At 35.5% G+C, this 18,640-nt stretch overlaps 1 protein-coding gene across 8 annotated transcripts in view; it reads left to right on the top strand.

Moving 5' to 3' along the window:
* Positions 1 to 1,633: 1,633 nt before the first annotated feature.
* LOC6566775 (platelet binding protein GspB) overlaps positions 1,634 to 18,640 on the top strand; it is a 47,438-nt gene continuing 30,431 nt past the window's right edge. For 2 of the 8 annotated variants that reach the window (XM_032739089.2, XM_032739091.2), the window contains exon 1: positions 2,471 to 2,670. The gene's annotated coding sequence lies outside the window, so the exon portion shown is untranslated. Of the gene's footprint in view, positions 1,797 to 2,453; positions 2,671 to 18,640 lie in introns of those variants that run through there. The other 6 variants (XM_032739087.2, XM_032739086.2, XM_032739085.2 and 3 more) reach the window with 6 other exon arrangements.

The following is an 18,640-nucleotide window of genomic DNA, read 5'->3' on the forward strand; positions in this document are numbered from 1 at the left end:
TTTTTGTCTATCTACCCTCGCTTGTAATGACCATAAATGCACAGATTCAATTAATACAACTGGAACTGCAATTGTTTAGATACATGCATATATATGTATATATAGGCTGCAAAAGGGCCAAAAGTGCTATGCAATGTTTTCTATCAGTTGTCAGTTCGATCTTCACGCCCGAGCGCCGCAAGAGACCTTCCTCGATAGAGCAGCAATCGTTGAGCGTTACTTGTCTGAACTTGACATGCATTTTGTTTTGCCAGTGCGTGTAGTAAATGAGTAAATGAGTAAATGGGGGGTAACTGCGAGTAGGTAGCTAAATCTCCGGTCTAGACTTGGCGAATTGTGAACTGCATTGGAGCACAACCTACGTACAGCATTGGGGCATATCAAATGTTTTACTTAATATTCGATTTGCCTTCTGCTGTTCTAATTAATGACTCAATTCTGTTGCGATTGGCAATGGGCGCCGTTCCACAGCCACCATTATAAAGTTATTATGATTTATGAAATAAAGTTGTAAAAGATAATTATGAAATCAGCTGACGCTTTTTTATTGTATCGACTTTTTTATTACAAAAATATATAATTCTTATGATTATCCAATTTTAGGAGCAGCTCGTAAAAATTTAATTTATTAATGGAAGTTCAATGGCATTACGTTACGTTGGCTACAATTTGTTGCTTTATGATACGAGGTGAAGTTACGTTGTATATGTTACGTTCATTTCTTACGAATGCGCGCCGGTCTCAAATGCCGGTTTGTTATTGTCTATGTGAGCGTTGAGCACAAACAAGAGCACGACCAAGAGCGAGAAGAGCACAGCTCTTAAAACTACTCATAGGGTTGCCGAGTTGTGGGTAGGAGATGTTAAATATTAAATTTCGACAGAAAAGAGGAAACAGGTTAACTTAAGCAGTACAAAAATGAAAACATTTTTTAAATATTGAAAATTGTGTTAACACATCTCAATGATACTTCATTGGAATTTTTGATTTTAGTAAAAGTGTTTAATTTCTAAAATATATAATTTGGAAATGAGCTTAAAGCAATGCTTTGCTTTGTAAGAAATATGTTTATTCAGCACAGATCAAGTAGAAAACTACTCAAAAACTTTTTAAATTCTCCTTGTAAGAGGATAAGCACGCACCTAATTTTATATAAGAATACATGACTTCATGGGAATTACTATGAATTGAACGCAGCTTTAATGTGCAGTTCCTTTTTGGGGATGACAACAATAAATCAAGTTTTATTACAAAACATTTGTTACTTTGTAATAACAATTAGTTTATCTGGTGTCATTTTCGAGACGGAGCAACTACTTAAAGTGGGTGCAGATCAATATGAATACTAAAGAGCGCCTGCTCTTTAAAAAGTGCTCTTGCTGCTCTTCGAATCACAATCACTCTTTCTCTCTGTCACTCTCTCTCTTTCTCTCATGCTGTCCCTCTCTCTATAAGTTGAGCAGAAAAGCTGACATCATTCGATAGGCAGCCAAGCCGAGACTCAGCTACGGGCCAAGTTAGCTGGTTCAGCTTTAGCAGGCCAGCTGTCTGTCAGCGGCTTATTTAACGTGCGAGCCAAGCTGAAAACTCTTTTAGTATAGCGTTGGCGTGCGAGACACACGGTTCGGTTGAGCACAAGATACACAAAGTAGTACTTGACAAGCTGGCAACAAAACGAGTTCGAGTTTCGAGCAATATACAAATTTATATATTTAGATACGACAGAAACACATTTAGCGCAGGCGTTCAACTAGTGCAAAATACAAAAAATAAGCACTTCACAACACCAAAAAGGCGTAATAAATATAATAAACAAAAATATTCAAAAATAAAACGAAACATTAAACAATTGTAAAAAACTTGCAGCTGTGAATGTGATAAAGCTCTTTACTGGCTGATGTCAGTCTCTGTCGCAGAGTCGCTGACTCTGTCCCAGTCCCAAAGTTGAACTCTACGTGAATTGAAGTGTATCCAAGCGTTGAGTGTGAAATGCAAAGCAAGCGAATTTAAAACGCGTTTTCATAGTCACAAAGGCTAAGCAGCAAAAGTTAAATTCCGCTTAAAACAATTGCAAAGAAAGTGAAAGACGAGACGGGACAAAAAAAGGGAAAGGTTTTTGGAACCTGCCAACTTTTGCATAGTTTTTCAAGTGTAACGCTCAGAAGTATTGCCACAATTTTCTGGTCTCCTCAGAGAACCACGAACAGTTGTGTTTTTTTCTGTTTCTTCAGCTGCTCGCCCACTTGGTCTGGCATAAAAATCATTGAAAATTAAATGTTTATACATATATTATTTTCAATAATTTCGATGCCAATGCTTTGCTGAGTACGAGATTTTCTATACAAGCGTAAAAAAAATTAATTTCAAACCACGCGTTTCGAGTTGGCTGCTTTAGTGTGTGTTGCGTATGTGTCTTAATAAGAAAATAAAATATCACAAAACAAAAATCGGAGCTTAAAAAGCGGCCAAGCGACATTGATGCCAATCGCTGGTGCATTTGTTGTTCGTTTTTATTGTTGGCCGCTCTCTGTATCACAGCAAGCAGAATACCAACAACAATAGCAACAACAATGAAAGCAACAGCACTAGTTTAAAACGCCTTCAGTGGACTTCGGCTCGAATGTAAGGCACATGCTAAAAAGAGCTATCAACGTCTGACTATCGCAGCAGGTTCGTGCAATTCGTCATTTGATTTATTTATTTACCGTTTTGTCCATTGCCATTTTTTATATCTTTATATATTTTATGCCCGTTTATATATGTGTTTGTAATATATAGCTCTAGTCCAAACTTATGATCTACGTAAATTTTATGAAAATGTATATTTTCGAATTTTAACCCAATTCGAAATACTCGAATGAGAATATTTTAAAAAGGGGGAACTGCTTAAGAAGAAAGTTAATTGACATTACAAGCTTCAGGCATTTTCCTTGGTATTCTTTTAATTAACCACCATTGTTCTGTTTTAAAATTAATTTTCGTAGCAAGAGTCGCAATTGTTTATAGTTCTCCCATAATTATTTCTATAGGTAAAAATATTTCTGAAAGAAGATTTTCTACACTTATTTGCTCTACATGTAAGTAGTAGAGCAAACTTTTGTGAGCAAATTAAAACTCAAGCAAGTTTTTAAGCTAGTCTCCCATTTCTTAATTGCGTATATCTTCTTACGAGTCAGCATATCAAAACTTCCGGCAGCTGAGGAGTATTACACAACATTTACATTTAGTTTTTCTCACCCACCCAACGTTCATTAGCTAAAGATTTTTCTCTGGCAGCACTCACAGACATAAAAGCATGAATTGTAATTTTCAACGATTTTCTTCCATTTTGTTCACCACTAAAACAAAAGACTTGAGCGTATACATACATACATATATGTCTACATTTATGTATATACAAATATATACTCGTACATACATATAAATAAATACACATACTTGCTCAGACGCTATGAATCATGAACAATTAAGAACGTTGCACTAACCGACTGTGTAATACCCTGACCTAAGTGTCATGCCATCTAATTTTTTATTTTTTTTTAAATATAGATTTTCACTCAGGTGTGAGACTACCCAGTAAAATTTGTTTACCGTTTTTTTAAGGAGGAACCATCGCCACTCCTAGTTTTAAATAATTTTAAAAACTATTTATAGGATTTTATTTAGGTGGACGATAATCAGTAAGTCGTAGTTAAATCTTATCACTTTGTCCGATGCGGCAATTTACGGCTGTATAATTTCTGCTTGAGGATTCTAGTTATAAAATGATTAATTCATTCGATATCAGTGTATAAAACAAAAATCGTTGCTTACAATTAAAGTTCAATGATTCTAGTCTGTGCATGAGTTCACAGCTTGCCCAGTCGTTGATGTTAGTCATAATTTTTCCATATTTAGATAGTTGTATTGAATACAAAAAACACATTTAAGAGAGCATATACAAATCGTGGGCCGTCATTTAAAAATGAAATTAGTCAAATTCAGAGCCTGAGTTGGATTTGTTGATTGATATGTTTGTGGAGTGTGATTTTTCGCTAACCATCATATTTATGGCCATCTCATATGCCCAAGTTGTTGCCTAGAGTTCAAGCAGTGTCACCATAAAGAACTTTGTGGAGTAAATTAACGCAAATTACCATTGGCAAAAGGTGTTGGCCCCAATTGTCACCTCCAAAGATATCAAGAAAAAATGAAACTGGGTGCGGAATTCTAAGGCCCAAAGCATATTGCATTACCTTGCGCCGCGTCACAGTCTACGATCATTTTTATTGCCACGCGCCTTTTTTCCAATTTATCTGCAGCTTGAATGTCAGAATGTCTGTCTATCTGTCTGTCTGTTGTTGTTGATGACATTATGCGAATTTCAATACTGCGATAACAAAAAAAAAAATATAATCGCCCAGCTGCGAGATGTGCTTTAGCGACACGTGTTAGATCTTGAGTACTTTGTAAGCGTTCAACTGCTATTTAAATGCTATATAAACTTTTTTCGGTTGATATTTACAGCTCTTGTCAATGATTAGTATCAGTATTGACTTTGGCACATAATCTGCAAAACCTTTCGCACCGTTGAATCTAATCTTTCTACACAAGTTTAATATATTAGAGGTTTTTAAATTAGATATCTTAATAATTTTAATGAGTATCTCCATGTCGAGCGCTGAGTCTTCAGATAATTTTTTATTAGGTGTCAGAAGCCTGTCACTTCATTCTATTGTACCCAAAAAGGTCTAATGTAAATGGTCACCAAAATCTACGACAGTTTTTCACCTTTTTTTTTAATCAACAATTTAATGGTGTTTTTGACACCACACCCGAGTATAGCATTTGCATTTGCAGTGAATTTAATTTGAGTATCTGACAAAATATTTTTGCATTGTTTGCCGTTGCTTTTGAAATGTTCCCGCCTGAAAATTATCGCAATGTATATGTATATAAGAAAAAAAGTGAACAATAAAAAAAGACCGATATAAGCGAACGTTTCAAAGTCATAATTATTAGCTTTGCCTTTTATAGCAGCACATTGCTATTTTAAATACTTAAAAACAAAAAGCCAAAAAGCGAATTCTTTATAAATCATTTTCTTGCTGCGCTTTGCATAGAAAACAAATTCCAATGAACTTTGGCAGACGTCAAACCGTTTGCAATTTGTTTGCATTTGGATTGAGAAAAATTATAAAAAATACCCAAATGATTTCAATGCTAGCTTTTGGGTTGTTTTTTTTCGCATAAATTTCATATCCAGATAGGATACGCGTCATAGAAGAGTCAAGCCTTAACGGATGACATCAGTGAGCCAAGTAATTCTAGGCAAGCATCAAGGCTTTTTATATGGCTGAACCTTCCTTTGCACATAAGATGTTTTAATCTTTAATCGACTTGATTACAGCCGTGCTCCTAATTAGCTATGTGCATAGTTAGAGCCAAGTTTCTGACTTGATCTTTTTTTGACAATGTTTTTCTGACATTGTTAGGCATGAGTGCCTTTCATTTTTCCATCATGCTTAATTAAACCATAAACACCTAAAATCACGCTACTATATTCAACATATTGCCATATGACAAGCGACCCACACGACTTCTTGGTTTTTTGTTTTTGGTATTTTTTATATTTTAGACAATGCCAATTGAAAGAGCAGTTGAAAATTGCAGCAGCTACACCCCCGCAATCAACACTTGAAAATGAATTCATAGCCCAACCTAGGACAAGTTTTTGTTTGCTGTGGTGGGCTTACGTTTAGGTTAATCAATTTAAATTACCTTCAATTAGGCTTTTTGTTCATTTCGGCATTGTGAAAGAGATGTGAAACCAGAAATATGAAAATAATTTGTTTCATTGTCTCTTCACCTATAACAGCTCTTTATCCACTCAATCCCAAACAATCGAGCTTACATAAACACACATATATGTATTAGTAAAGGAAATTACATTTTTATTAAAGCTCCATGTGCCGACGAGCATCCAATTTGAATAGTGCTCCAACAGATGGGTTGAAACTCGTGTATGATTTTCTTTATCTTTATGGTCGGGCTGGGCCAAGCAGCCACACACAGCGCTCTGCTGGCAATTATACATTTTATAGCTTCATTCGATATGCATGTTGGGCATGATATTTGCTATATGCGCAGAAATAAAATTGTATGCGTGCAATGCGCCGTTGAGGGTGTTGGCTCTGTTTTGGACCGCCTATAAAATGCAAATTTCTTTGAGTCATAAAATAATATGTAACAGAATTGATTCAGTTACAGAATCTGGCACAAATATATTTATTTTCAAAGTATTTGCATTGCTTATCTGTATGGCATAATAGTTAAATGGACAACAGTTGATTATCTTTGGTATTAATAAAAAAGTAATGTGTATCATTTACTTTGTTTTCCTTGATTTTTTGGTATGTCTTCTATGTCTTTGCAGTTCAAAACATGCGCCCCTAGGAGGCTGCTTCTTCTTCTAGCTAAGGCGACACACTCTGCCAGGATGTTCATCGAGGATTCCTCCTCTCTTTCACAAAACCTGCACAGGTCGCTACTATATATACCCAGTTTTGCTAGGTGACTCCTTAGTCTACAGTGTCCTGTCAATAGACCGGTGAGTTTCCTAAGGCTGTTCTTTCCCATGGTTATAATTTGATTAAATCGTACGAGATTATAACCACCTAGGAGACATCTGGCTTGTCGGGGTCCGACTGCCTCCGACCAGCTCTGATGCCGTCTCTGCCTCTCCTCGTTTCTAAGTTCCAGTCGCATAGTGTGTCTCCCTATGCCACAATACGGTTCTGGTCCTGTTAGGGGTCTTCCTGCCCCCATTCTTGCTTGCTTGTCAGCCGCCTCGTTTCCCGCTATGTCCCTGTGGCCCGGGATCCATCGTAGGGTGAGCCTGTTATTATTCCAGAGTAGGTCTAGCTTTGAACGAACTTCATGGACTACCTTCGATGTTATCTTAGTCCCCATTATAGCTTTCAATGCTGCTTGACTATCGGATAGGATGGATATATCCGTATTCCGACAGTTACGTTCTATATTGAAGTCCGCACATCTCCCTATCGCACACACCTCAGCCTGAAATATGCTGGTGTGCGTTCCCAGGGATTCATGGTAGAATACCCGAGGACCCACCACTCCAAGACCCGTGCCCTGATTCGTGAGTGATCCATCGGTGTACCATTTTATGGTGTGCAGTTTCATGGGATGGACCTCATCCAGAGTTGTCCATTCCCTTTTAATACTCATACAAACTGTGAAATTTCGCTCGAATATGTATTCGGCTGCCATTTCGTCCCTAGGTTGCGTCAGTAGCGGTAGTTCGTTTGAAAGGAGTTGGCCATCTTTGTGTCTTATGGGGGATATAGGATATGATATATAAATAAATTTACAAAAATTAAAAAAAAAAAAAGAATTGAAGTTTATGAAATATAAAACAAATTATAAAATTATACACAAATATACTCAATAAATGTTTATACATTTAAAAAGCTTTTACCATTCATAGATTTACCCTTACATTTTTTTAACCTTACTTTCAAGCAGCGAGACCAAATCCACAAACTAGTAATAATTACAGCCTGAAGCTGTCAGACCAAAACTTACTAATCCAAATTTAATTAATTATTTGATCCGAAGCAGATTGCAAATTTCGCCTGTCAGGTGAAAGCTGGTATAAATTGCATAGTCAATTGTCTAAATATCAAACGTCGTCACTCGTCACACACGATTTAAATGAGCAATCAAATCAACACCCCAACAATGTCATTGAACCAACTAGCAATCTAGCAAGTTAGCCGGGCACAGCAAATCAGATAGCCAGATAACTAACCAACGTGGAGAAAAAATCAAAGCCGCTTAGCAAAAAAAAAAACGAAAACTTATAGTTTATGGCTGCAGTCACACAAATCAGCGGCGATCGCCTTACAACTGACAACGCGCAACCGCTCAGGATTGATGACAAGTCGGCAATACCAAATGGCAATTATCAGCGTTGTCTAAAGCCTACCAGAGAGTGTCATAAAAACAACAGCAGCAGAAACCAAAGGCAAGACGACAAAAAAAGAGAAAAACTCAACAAATTTGACGTCATTTCATGAAATAAGCACAAAAAAAACTTCAGACAAAAAATCTGCTGAGCAAAATGCGATGTGGCGAAAATTGCCAGGCCAGATCAGATCAGGCCAGTGCCCAGCTCCATCCTCATTCCTATTGCCACCCGCTGAGACGGAGGCTGAGGCTGTGCGAATTGTTATAATTGCAAACAATTACAATGGCTATAAAGAGCGAAGCAGACTCGAGATCGTACTGGGGCCATTGTCTTGTCCGGTTTCGGTCTCATTGAAGACAATTTTTTATTTGGTTTTTTTTTGCTTTGTAGCCGAAATATTTGCAATGTCTTAAGCTAGCCTATCATATGGCCCAAAAAACTACCATGGCAATCCCATTAGATAGGGTCCAAGTTCGCCCAGGTCAGACCAGAGAACAGCTCCTGCTGCTGTCTGTTTTTTTTTTGTTTTTTTTTTTTTTTGCATAATTATGAGCAAAATTCTCTTTTATTTTTCGCTTGCTGTTTTTTATTTCATTTTTTAATAAGTTGAATTTCGACTGTGCTGGCAATTACCAGCATGAAGGTCTTTGACTGCGCAATAAGCAGAAACAACAAAAACTAGAAAATTTGTAACATTTTTGTCTTAGTTGGAGCTCCTCAAGTTATTATTATTATTGTAGTTTCGGTTATTTTATGACTTGTTTTTCATGCTTTAATTTGTTGCTTTGTTTTTTTTTCTCTTGTACTTTTGTAAAGCTTTAGCCATGGCTCACAATAATTTTATTTTTGTTGATTTTTTTTTTATTTATATATACGGTTTTTTTTTAGTACTTTGGAGGCTTTTACATTTCACGCTCTTGAGTTAATTGGCTTGCAAAACTTTTCAGTGACAATGGAAATTGTTATAAGATATGTGACTTAAATATGGGAAAGGTAAATTGGATAAATGTACTTAAAAAAATATAAATATTTTTGAAACGTTTTCACTTAAATCAATATAAAAGAAAAGAAACATAAGTTTAAAGAGGTATATGGTAAATTATTGCATTGAATAATAACAAAAAAAATGAATAATCAAATGTCCGCCTCTCATCATTGTTTTCACTTGCGTTTTCCGCTGGTGATTCAATAATATCAATTGATGATCAATAATTGGTAGCTAAACACAATGCACAACTGTTTTTCAATTAACTTGAACCAAAATGCAATTAACTTTTACACGATTTCTAAAAGAAAACAACAACGTAGACAGACAGACAGACAGCGATTTTACCCGGTAACCCAGTTATTCAATGTTTCAAGCAGTTGTTTAATTGACTGCCGCACAACAGCTAAACATTTTATTATACTGCAGTATAAACATATTAATTAAGTAATTAAGAAATAAAAATCATTATTAAGCAACAGGTATTTATTTAATATATTTATTTATCTACACCGCCGACTGCAACATCAATTCGTATGCTAACGATTAAGTGTTAGCTATGCTAATGATTATTTAGTAATTAATATACAAACAATAACTAATTGCTCTGTTGCGGAAAAACAAAATTGTTAGGTATAAAATGAGATTATTTCAAGACCTATATTTAAAAATAACTTTTTTATGAAGTTATAAAATATTTGTTTTTATAAAATACATACAAATTTATAAATTCTTAATCTAGTTATCAAAATATAACATTAATTACAGTACCATGCACTTCCTCATCTTTATAAAACCATTTTCTGATATGTTGTATTTTTCAATTAGAAACTTCAAATGCATTAAAATACATATAATTAATACAAATATAGAATGGACCGCAGCCCAAAGCGTTATTAACATACTAATTTCTAAACTTGACCTTTAAACTAGGCGAATATCAATATTTAAGAGTATAATAACTCCTAAATAGAAACGGCAATTCATGCGAACTGAATGCGTTTTTGGCGCGTTTATAAACGCTTCAAATTCAATGCCTCGATTTTAATAATGGGGCGCCACTTAGGTAACCATTTCTATGAGCATTGCCAATGAAATTGTTATAGCCAAAAAGAAGTTCAAGTTCAAAATTAATAATGCGGGCTAATTGGGAATTATATAATAGTCTACATTGAGTGAGAAATATGTAAATTGCAGCCTGTTGTTGACCTAGAATTGCGAGTATCGAGTATTGACAGAAAGATCGCTTTTATGTATCGTTGCGAGGTGCGAAAAATGGGTAAGGAAGTAAACAATTTTTAAATTTGGTATCGTAATCGGGCTGCTAGTGTTTGCCTGTTAATAGACTTGCCCTGACCTTCAAAATTAATTGACTCGCATGTTTTTTGGTTCGTCGGGTGAGTACCAACATCATTTATGTGGTTATTACTTGTTTAGTCATGCTGCTAATGAGCCACGGGCAGGTTCAATGCAGGTTGAAAGACCCCTCCAAATTATCAGCCACATACAAGATAATTTTTTTGTTTGGGGCTTGGCCCAACGCCGCATGTGGCTCAAAGTTGGCCTGTAAGCATTTGTTTTTGAAGCTTTCATAAGCACCGTTACCTAATCACAGTTGGGTCCAATATTGCGGAACTGCAGTACAATTTAAGAGATATTTCATATGCCTGCTGCCTACTGCCTGCTGCCTGCATACCTGTTGCAGTTGCACCACCAAAATGGAAACCAGAGACAAATAAACGTAATTTTCTTAAACTAAAAAAATAAAAATAAAAAAATAGTAACACTAACAACAAAAAGAAACAACTATGACTTTTATCTTGTTTTCATTCTGCCTCTGCTGTCGCTTTCACTTTTCCATTTCGCTCCTCACTTTTCCTTACAGCTCATTCGTATTGATTATTACTTATTGACGATGTGCGCCATGTGATTTTTGCTCATTTTGTCTGAGTTTGCTTGAGTTTGCTGTTTGTTATATTTCTCGCTGCTTGGGGCCTGGGGAACGGACAGCCGAAATGAAAAGTTTTCGCTTTACTATTTGTCATAATTAATTTTTTGCGCTTTATTATTTAATTGAAGACAACAGCAACAGCGCTTAGCCATTGAAAACCATTAAAAAATCATTGGAATTGCCAATGAGCGTATGTTATATATAGATAGATAGATCGACTTTTTATATCTGCTCCAGTTCGAACTGTGTGCAGTGAAAGATGTGTTGGCATTTATTTTGGCACGAGAGGTGATAAATGAGCCACAGCGAAAGCTTACATGTATACAATGTTGAGATTGACTATGGGAAACGAACGTACAGTCTCTGCGAGTTGGTTTAATTAGGTGTCGAAAGTAAACGAAGCGTTGCAGTTTTGGAACAGTAACCGAGATATTTTTGGTTATCGGATACTGTGCTAACTTTGCAGAGCTTCATTTACTTGCCACACCTATGCCAAATAATTCGTAAAGATAAAGATATAGTCATTTTATTTAAATATATGTGTATTTAGATGTGTGTAACACTATTTTTTTAGGTCTTATAATAATCTTTATAAATATTATTAAGCTATTTATTTATTTACTTACTTTCTTCAACTCATTAAGATATCAAATCATACGAAATAAAAGGAATTTTCTTTTGAACCGGAGCGTTTTCCAAATTTGTCTTTAAAAACATGAAAAATATGAAAATTTCTTTCCCATGTGTTTAAAACATTTTTAAAATGCGATACTATTGTATTGGTCAGTAACACTTGACACTTGATGATGTCATATATTCAAACACTCATTACAAGTCATTGCAAAAACCAAATCTCATTAGAGTCAACTAGGGGCAATACAATAAGTATGCAGCTCCTTCCGTTCATAAGTTTCAAAAGTCCAAACGAGCTGCATGACTAAGCCAAGTCGCGTTGCCACTAGCCGCAAACCATGACCAGCGTGTTAATCAGCAATTTAGAATATTTTGCTCAAGCCGAAAGCAAACAAAAAGGCTCAAGCATGGTGCTGGTAAGGGGAGGGGTGGTGGTATTTCGACTCCCTCCTCTGTATTACCATTTCCTGTACAGCACAGATACATTTGTTGGAGCAGCTGTTCAAGCTGCTGTAAGAGTGTTGTTATGGCATTGCCTTGCATTTATCATGTGGCTCACACAAAGCCCTTAGAGCAGCAGCAGCAACAAGAAATACAACAACAACATCAACCAGCATTCGCATTGATTTCCTTTTTGCTATCTTGACAGCATTAACTTTGTTGCTGCTGCTAAGGGGTGTGTGAGGGGGCAAAGGAGGCGCAGCGGCCACACTTCGACAGAGACAAACGAAATAAATGCGCGATCGGGCGATAAACTATTTTTAAAGACTGCCAGCTACAAAGGAACAAGCAAACTAACAGCAGCAGCAAGATTACCGGGTAACGGAGCTAGCAGATACCCTGTAAAAATAGTGATTTAAGTCTACTCGCACAAAAATAAGTATTTATATTTGTATTTATATTTATTACATTATTAAATATAAATATTTTCATATCGTTTGTGCATTCCATTTGTACATATAAATTTATTTATATTTCTATTTAATATAAATTTAATCATATCTTTTTGCAGTATTAACTGAACATTAAAAAAAAAATTACTTTAATTCAATTTTTCATTTTAACATAACTTCTCAAACAAAAATTGATATACATTTTAACATATATATTAATCAACAGTTAACTAATATGGTACTTCAGCCTAATTCTTGCAAAATTAGAACTAGTTTTTAGGTGTTTCTGGCTTGGTGCCTTGCTACCAACACCATATAAATAATGTGTAAATGCATTCGTAAGCTTGTCAAAATAGCATATACCTTTCTTAAATGTATTTTGATTAAAAGGTATAAAACAAGACAACTCAAAATGATTTCTCACACAGCGGGACAGAGACAGAAAGTGGGAGTAAGAGAGAGATAGACACACAGCAAGGTCTAACAAGCTGCAGCTTTTAGCCAGTCTGTTGTCAGATACAGTGATTCTTCAGCAAGCCCCCGACGCACGCCTTACTCCCTACCACCCCTTCCGCAACACCATTACCGTTTGTTTGATTTTAAGGCATTGGTTCTCTTTAAAAGGAGCTGCAGCTGAACCCGCTTATTTTCTGCTGCTGCAAAATAAAAATTCTAAGCAGCTGCCAGCGAGCAGCCGCAGCATCCTTTTCTCTTGGCCAAGGTAAAAGAAACAGAAGTAGAAGCAGAATAAGATGGAGAAGAAGCAGACGATGCCAGCCAAGAGTTGGTTGCTTGTTAGGCCTCGTCTGCCATTTCTAGTCTTGTCGTTGACCATTTTTAGCTTTTTAAGTACTCCTTGGTCATTGTTAAGTACTTTTGCGTGTCATGCAGCGCTCGACAGGCGCTGCCTTTTGGGACCACATGTTTTGGTTGGTTATTTATGGGCAAAGTGTCAGCGCTAATCAAATGCCAGGCATCTAAAACTATTTGCTATACATACTATATATATTTACAATTGGTATTGTCTGGCCAAAAAGGCCATAGAACTAAAGCATTTGCGCGTATGGAATGCATCTGCTCCTCTACCGCCGCCTCCGCGTCAGCCTTCAGCTAGTCCCCTAAAATGTTCAAAAAAAGATACAGATCTCTACAGCCAATCGAAGACGTGCACTTTAGTTTTTGGTCATTTCCATTTTTGAGCGTGTTTCAGTTCCTCCATATAGACTTTTCTTTATATATGTTTAAAGTGGCCATAAAATGCAGTTTTATGACCAACGTGTGGCCCATGTGGAATATGGTCCGTTGTACAAATTCCCAAATTACCAATTGAATTTACCAAGAAATGACGCAATGCCGTCTGTTCTTTGTTTGATCCGAGGCACACGTGTGCGCAAGATTTGTCATCATCGGAACAGACGCCTACGCATTGAGGTGAGGGGACTTTATAACTGATCCACATAGAACGTGGCATTAGGTAACTTGAGCTCAAACTCAGCTGTCACTGTGGAGCGTACACTGAACGAAAAAAAAATTTTTTAAATGACATGAGCATTATAAAAAAATATATAAAAGTACATTCTTAAATACACATTAAAATCAACAAGATTTTTTAATCATAAATTAAAAAAATGAAAGATATACAATATACACATATTAATGAGCTTCTATAAATTTATTTAGAAAAAAGATTTCTAAGATTTAATAGAAAAAATTTGTTGTTTTTAAAATTGTATAAATAAATAAAATATTTTAAACGTCGTCAATACAATATCAGACAAAAACTGGCTTCATCAAAACTGCTTCCATTGAACCCAGACTTCTCTTCTATGAAGAACTGGCTTGGCTTGGGTCATTGACAATTTCACTATGTAAATTAGCCAGATTCGGTTGTTTGGCTTGAGAAAATTTGAACACAAAAATCTGTGCGTGATGCGAAATACAAAGGAATACCTAATTTCATTCGACTTGACTTTGCTTAATGAGTTATTATGATGTATGTAAATATTGGCGATGATGAGTCAATAATACGAATGGATTGATAATTATACAATAGTATTACTATACGATAAAGTATGCAAATTTGTGTGAAAAATGTTTCGAAGTAATCATACGATTAAAGCGACAGTCGACTAAGAGATCTGGTACAAATTGGCACAGCAAACTTCTTTTGAAACAGGAAGGTAATGAGACTGCGAGACAAGCGAATACAAGTGTAAAATAAAATAAGAAACTAATAGTTACAATATATAGAAAAAAATATATAAAATAAGTTTTCCACATCTGCTCACAACTGTATTACAATTTTAGCAAGCATTAATCAGACCCTAACTTATTTTCTGAAAACATACCTACACTTTTAACTTGTATACCATTTTTAACCCAATTAAATAAATGATTGCCCTGTTGTCTGTCCACTTTAACCATTCATTCCACGCTGCTCCTAAGCCGTAAAGATCGTAGCACAGTCAGCTTAAGATCATCCTTTACCTTCTTCAAACAGCGCTGTGATATATTTGAGTCCATTTATGTAAATCTGATTGTCAAGCTTATAATCGGACAACGCGTATCTAAGCAGCTGCCACCCAGCGTTAAAGAGTTTTGCTCAGCATTTTGCGCAGCTTTCTTGCAAATGCCGCCAACTCCATATGCAAATGTATCAGCTCTATGTTACCATGTTCAATGTTTGTATATTTTCAGTTGTTTTATTTTTTAGCTGTTGTTTTCTTTGTCCAATTAAGGGCATACAAAAGACTTAGGCGACAAGCGCGGCAACCTGACTACAAAGCCACTGCTTCAAAATTTTCAGAGCATTGAGTTTCAAGGCTAAGCAGGCAAAATCACTCAACAAATTCCGCTAAATCATAATGAAAATTATAATTTCTTACTATCAACTATACAAAAGAACAAAAAGTAAAAGTGTGAAACTGTATGTAGCCAGAAAAAAAAAAATAAACCATTAAAAATACGATGTCAAGTGAGCTCAACTTTAATATACCTTTCACTCGAAGAAGAGTTATCAAGTTCTAAAAAAAGGGATTGACATCTTAGGAAATTAGCTTTAGGTTGCCGTTTGTATTTACTATAATTTTAGACATTAAATTTTGTTTAATGGCTTGTCCGAAAGAAACAATTCTTACAGCAATTTAGACTTAATGATTTTCGACTGGCAATTGAACATCTGATAATTCTAGTAGGCATTAGAGAAAAATGAATTTTTGCTTTCACAATATTAATGTTAGTAATGTCAATTTAAATTCTCACGCTTTTCAAAATATCTTTTCAAAATGCCCTTTTCCAAAAAGAATATATATGCTATTATTTACATAAATAAATTAAGTTTTCTTTACCTACTTGAACACTACAATATACCCTATTTGCCGCAACATATGTATAGGATATATTAACATTTTTGCAAGCTGACCACAGATAAATCAGCTCATATTTCACATTCAAAAAAAAAAAGAGAAAAAGCGCAAAAGCGCAAAAGCTGACCACACAGAAACCTTAAGAAGTCGCTGGCATTTCCGATGTAGGCGTCGCATGTAATTAACTTTTAGCCCTACGAGAAGGGTGCCCAATTCCCCTCCATTGCTCTCCAGACTGCACATATGGTTTTTTATGCCTGTGCTCATTACGCTTCAGTTAATATACAGTTCCTGAATTCGCTTATATATTATATTTTTCACTGGAATTTTTGTTTATGATTTTGTGGACTGTTGCTGTTCATTTATTTTGTCACATTGCATTTCGCATGCGTGGGCGTTTTAAAGGGAGTGCTGCTGTGAATTGTACCGTATGTTGGCTTGATTTTCAACGTCTGATAAATGCCGTTTGTTAACTTTATTTATTAGCCTGTTACCATTTTGGATGTCAGGCTGGAGGCGGCGTAAACACTGTATACTTTATTAGCAGGATATAACAGAGCAGGCGTTTGCGAAAATAAATCTATTTGGATAATGCTATCTTTCCTTCTAGCTAGATTCGCTTAGTTTGGGAGTGCTTAGCCTTGTTGGAAAATACCCAATATTTTTTGTTTCACTAATCTTAATCCTTTTTTTTCCATATTATGATATTTTAAATTACACACACTCTTATTAAACAGAACTTTCATTATTCCGGTTATGTCAAGATCTCCAATTCAAGCAAGCAAAATATTTCAGAGTATCTTTAAACGTGTAGAGTACCCAATACTTAGGCAAAATAAATAAGTACAATAAATAACATAAATATACAGACGAAACAACTTTCACCTACGCTCTATGCTGTGAGAGATCTCTGATATTTTATGACACATTCTTCTAGTTTTTTATTCAACAATGCTACTGGATCCCAAGTCTGGTCGCATTTGTCAGCAGCACAATTGGCAATGGCAACATCTTAATCAAAGTAAAGCAAAACGGTAAATTGCGAGTACTCGTATATACATATGGGTACTCGCCCATTGAGTTCTCTATAATTATATGCAAGGTGGGCAACATGAAAGTCATTTTGTGTGGCTTAAGTGAAGAAAGTTAAAGATTTGTTGGGTCTATTGTCAACTGGCAAATGGCCGTAAAAATAAAAGCAAATTTCGCACATTATTCAACTGTTCTAGCACAATACAAATGAAAGTGTGGCATCAATAAGAAGTATGGCAAGTAAACGAAAAGTACGAAAATGGGCGGAGTAACGTCCAAATTGGCAACTCTTAAGTGACAGTTGATGGACAGCAGCTTAAAGAAGGAAAAACTGGCATGGAAAGTGGCTCAAGGGCGTTAATCTATTCGTGGGAATAAGTTGCACAGATAAATGAAAAAATATAAACCTAAATTTGAAATTATTTCAATGAACTAATCTGACCTAACAAGTCACATGAATGATTTCTTTTTATATCTGGTTCACTTTTGCTATAAGCCGGAATTTGCTCAGAATAAATTGTATGTTTATATATATTATTTATATACATTATATCTACGTTAAATCTAAATATGTGACATTTTCTATTGGTTTATATTGCTGACACAAAAGTTCACAAAATCTCTAAACGTTTATTTACTTTTTGATGATATGCCAAAGCAGCAGTTATAGCCTATTAGTTATGCAAATCGAAACACAATTTGCAATCGATCCTATCACATAAACTAGTTAACAAGTTGCTGTAGTTTAGTTGCTCCCCGTTCGCATTTTTTTTATGTACAAATACGAAATCTAATCTTATCGCTTGCCAAGCCAAAACAGGCACGCACACATAACCATTTAAAGTACCTCATGGCGAGTCTGTCATTGAACTTGACTTTAAAGGCGTTCCAGTCTTGGTTCTAGAGCTCAAGTTATGACACTCGTCGTCAATCGCATACACAGGGCGGGCAGAAATACAGATGCAGATAAAGATACACGTATGTAGATGCGCTGAAACCAGTTATTAAAGTGCAAGTGTATCTGTAGCTAAGCTTGATGGCCATTTAATTGTAGCCCCGTCCCCAGAAGGCAGTTAACAAATTAAATTCCGAAAAGCATCTATATAAATCATACTTGCATGTATATATGTATTTAATGTATATGTGGGTGTTTCTGTGTATCTCACATTATCTGTATATTTTTATATAGGTATGAAAAAACCCGCTACGTAAATCGAATTTCGAAGTGCGTTTTGCATTTCGTCATGCAATACTTCCTGACTCTTGAATAATGACTCACAGTTATGAAGACAGCTCTGTTGAAGGGTTGCTGATTTTTTTCTTGACCCATTATAGCCAGTTCGCTGCCTAAGTCTTTTGCTTAAGCTGACATTTAACTTGAAGCAGAACTCGGAAGGTATGTGTGTTAATAAAGAGCGATGATTGCTTAAAAATATTGTTGGTGACATCTATTTTTTTGTCTGACCGAAATTACAGAACTTAACGGTAAATTTAATTATCAGTTATCAGTTAAAGTCCGTTCTTGGCCACACACAATGAGAATAACGCTGAGAGCGCACAATCTTCTTCATGCATTTCATAACTGAGGGAACAATATAAGTATATGAAAAAATAAATGTCCGGCAATTCGTCAGTCTGCCAGCTTTTTGACAGCTCAAATTGTTTTTTTTTTTTTTTTTGGTTTAGTTCTTTGTTTGTTCTATTTTGTTGGTTTTGTCGAATAATTTAAATTTTCATTCATTGCTTAGCGTTGCAATGCAACTTTTCTGTAGCGCGCTGAAATAATCACATCTTCTGGTAATGACTTTA

This window comes from Drosophila grimshawi, unplaced genomic scaffold (genome assembly GCF_018153295.1).
Source record: "Drosophila grimshawi isolate 15287-2541.00 unplaced genomic scaffold, ASM1815329v1 contig_1377, whole genome shotgun sequence".
Classification (NCBI taxonomy): domain Eukaryota; kingdom Metazoa; phylum Arthropoda; class Insecta; order Diptera; family Drosophilidae; genus Drosophila; species Drosophila grimshawi.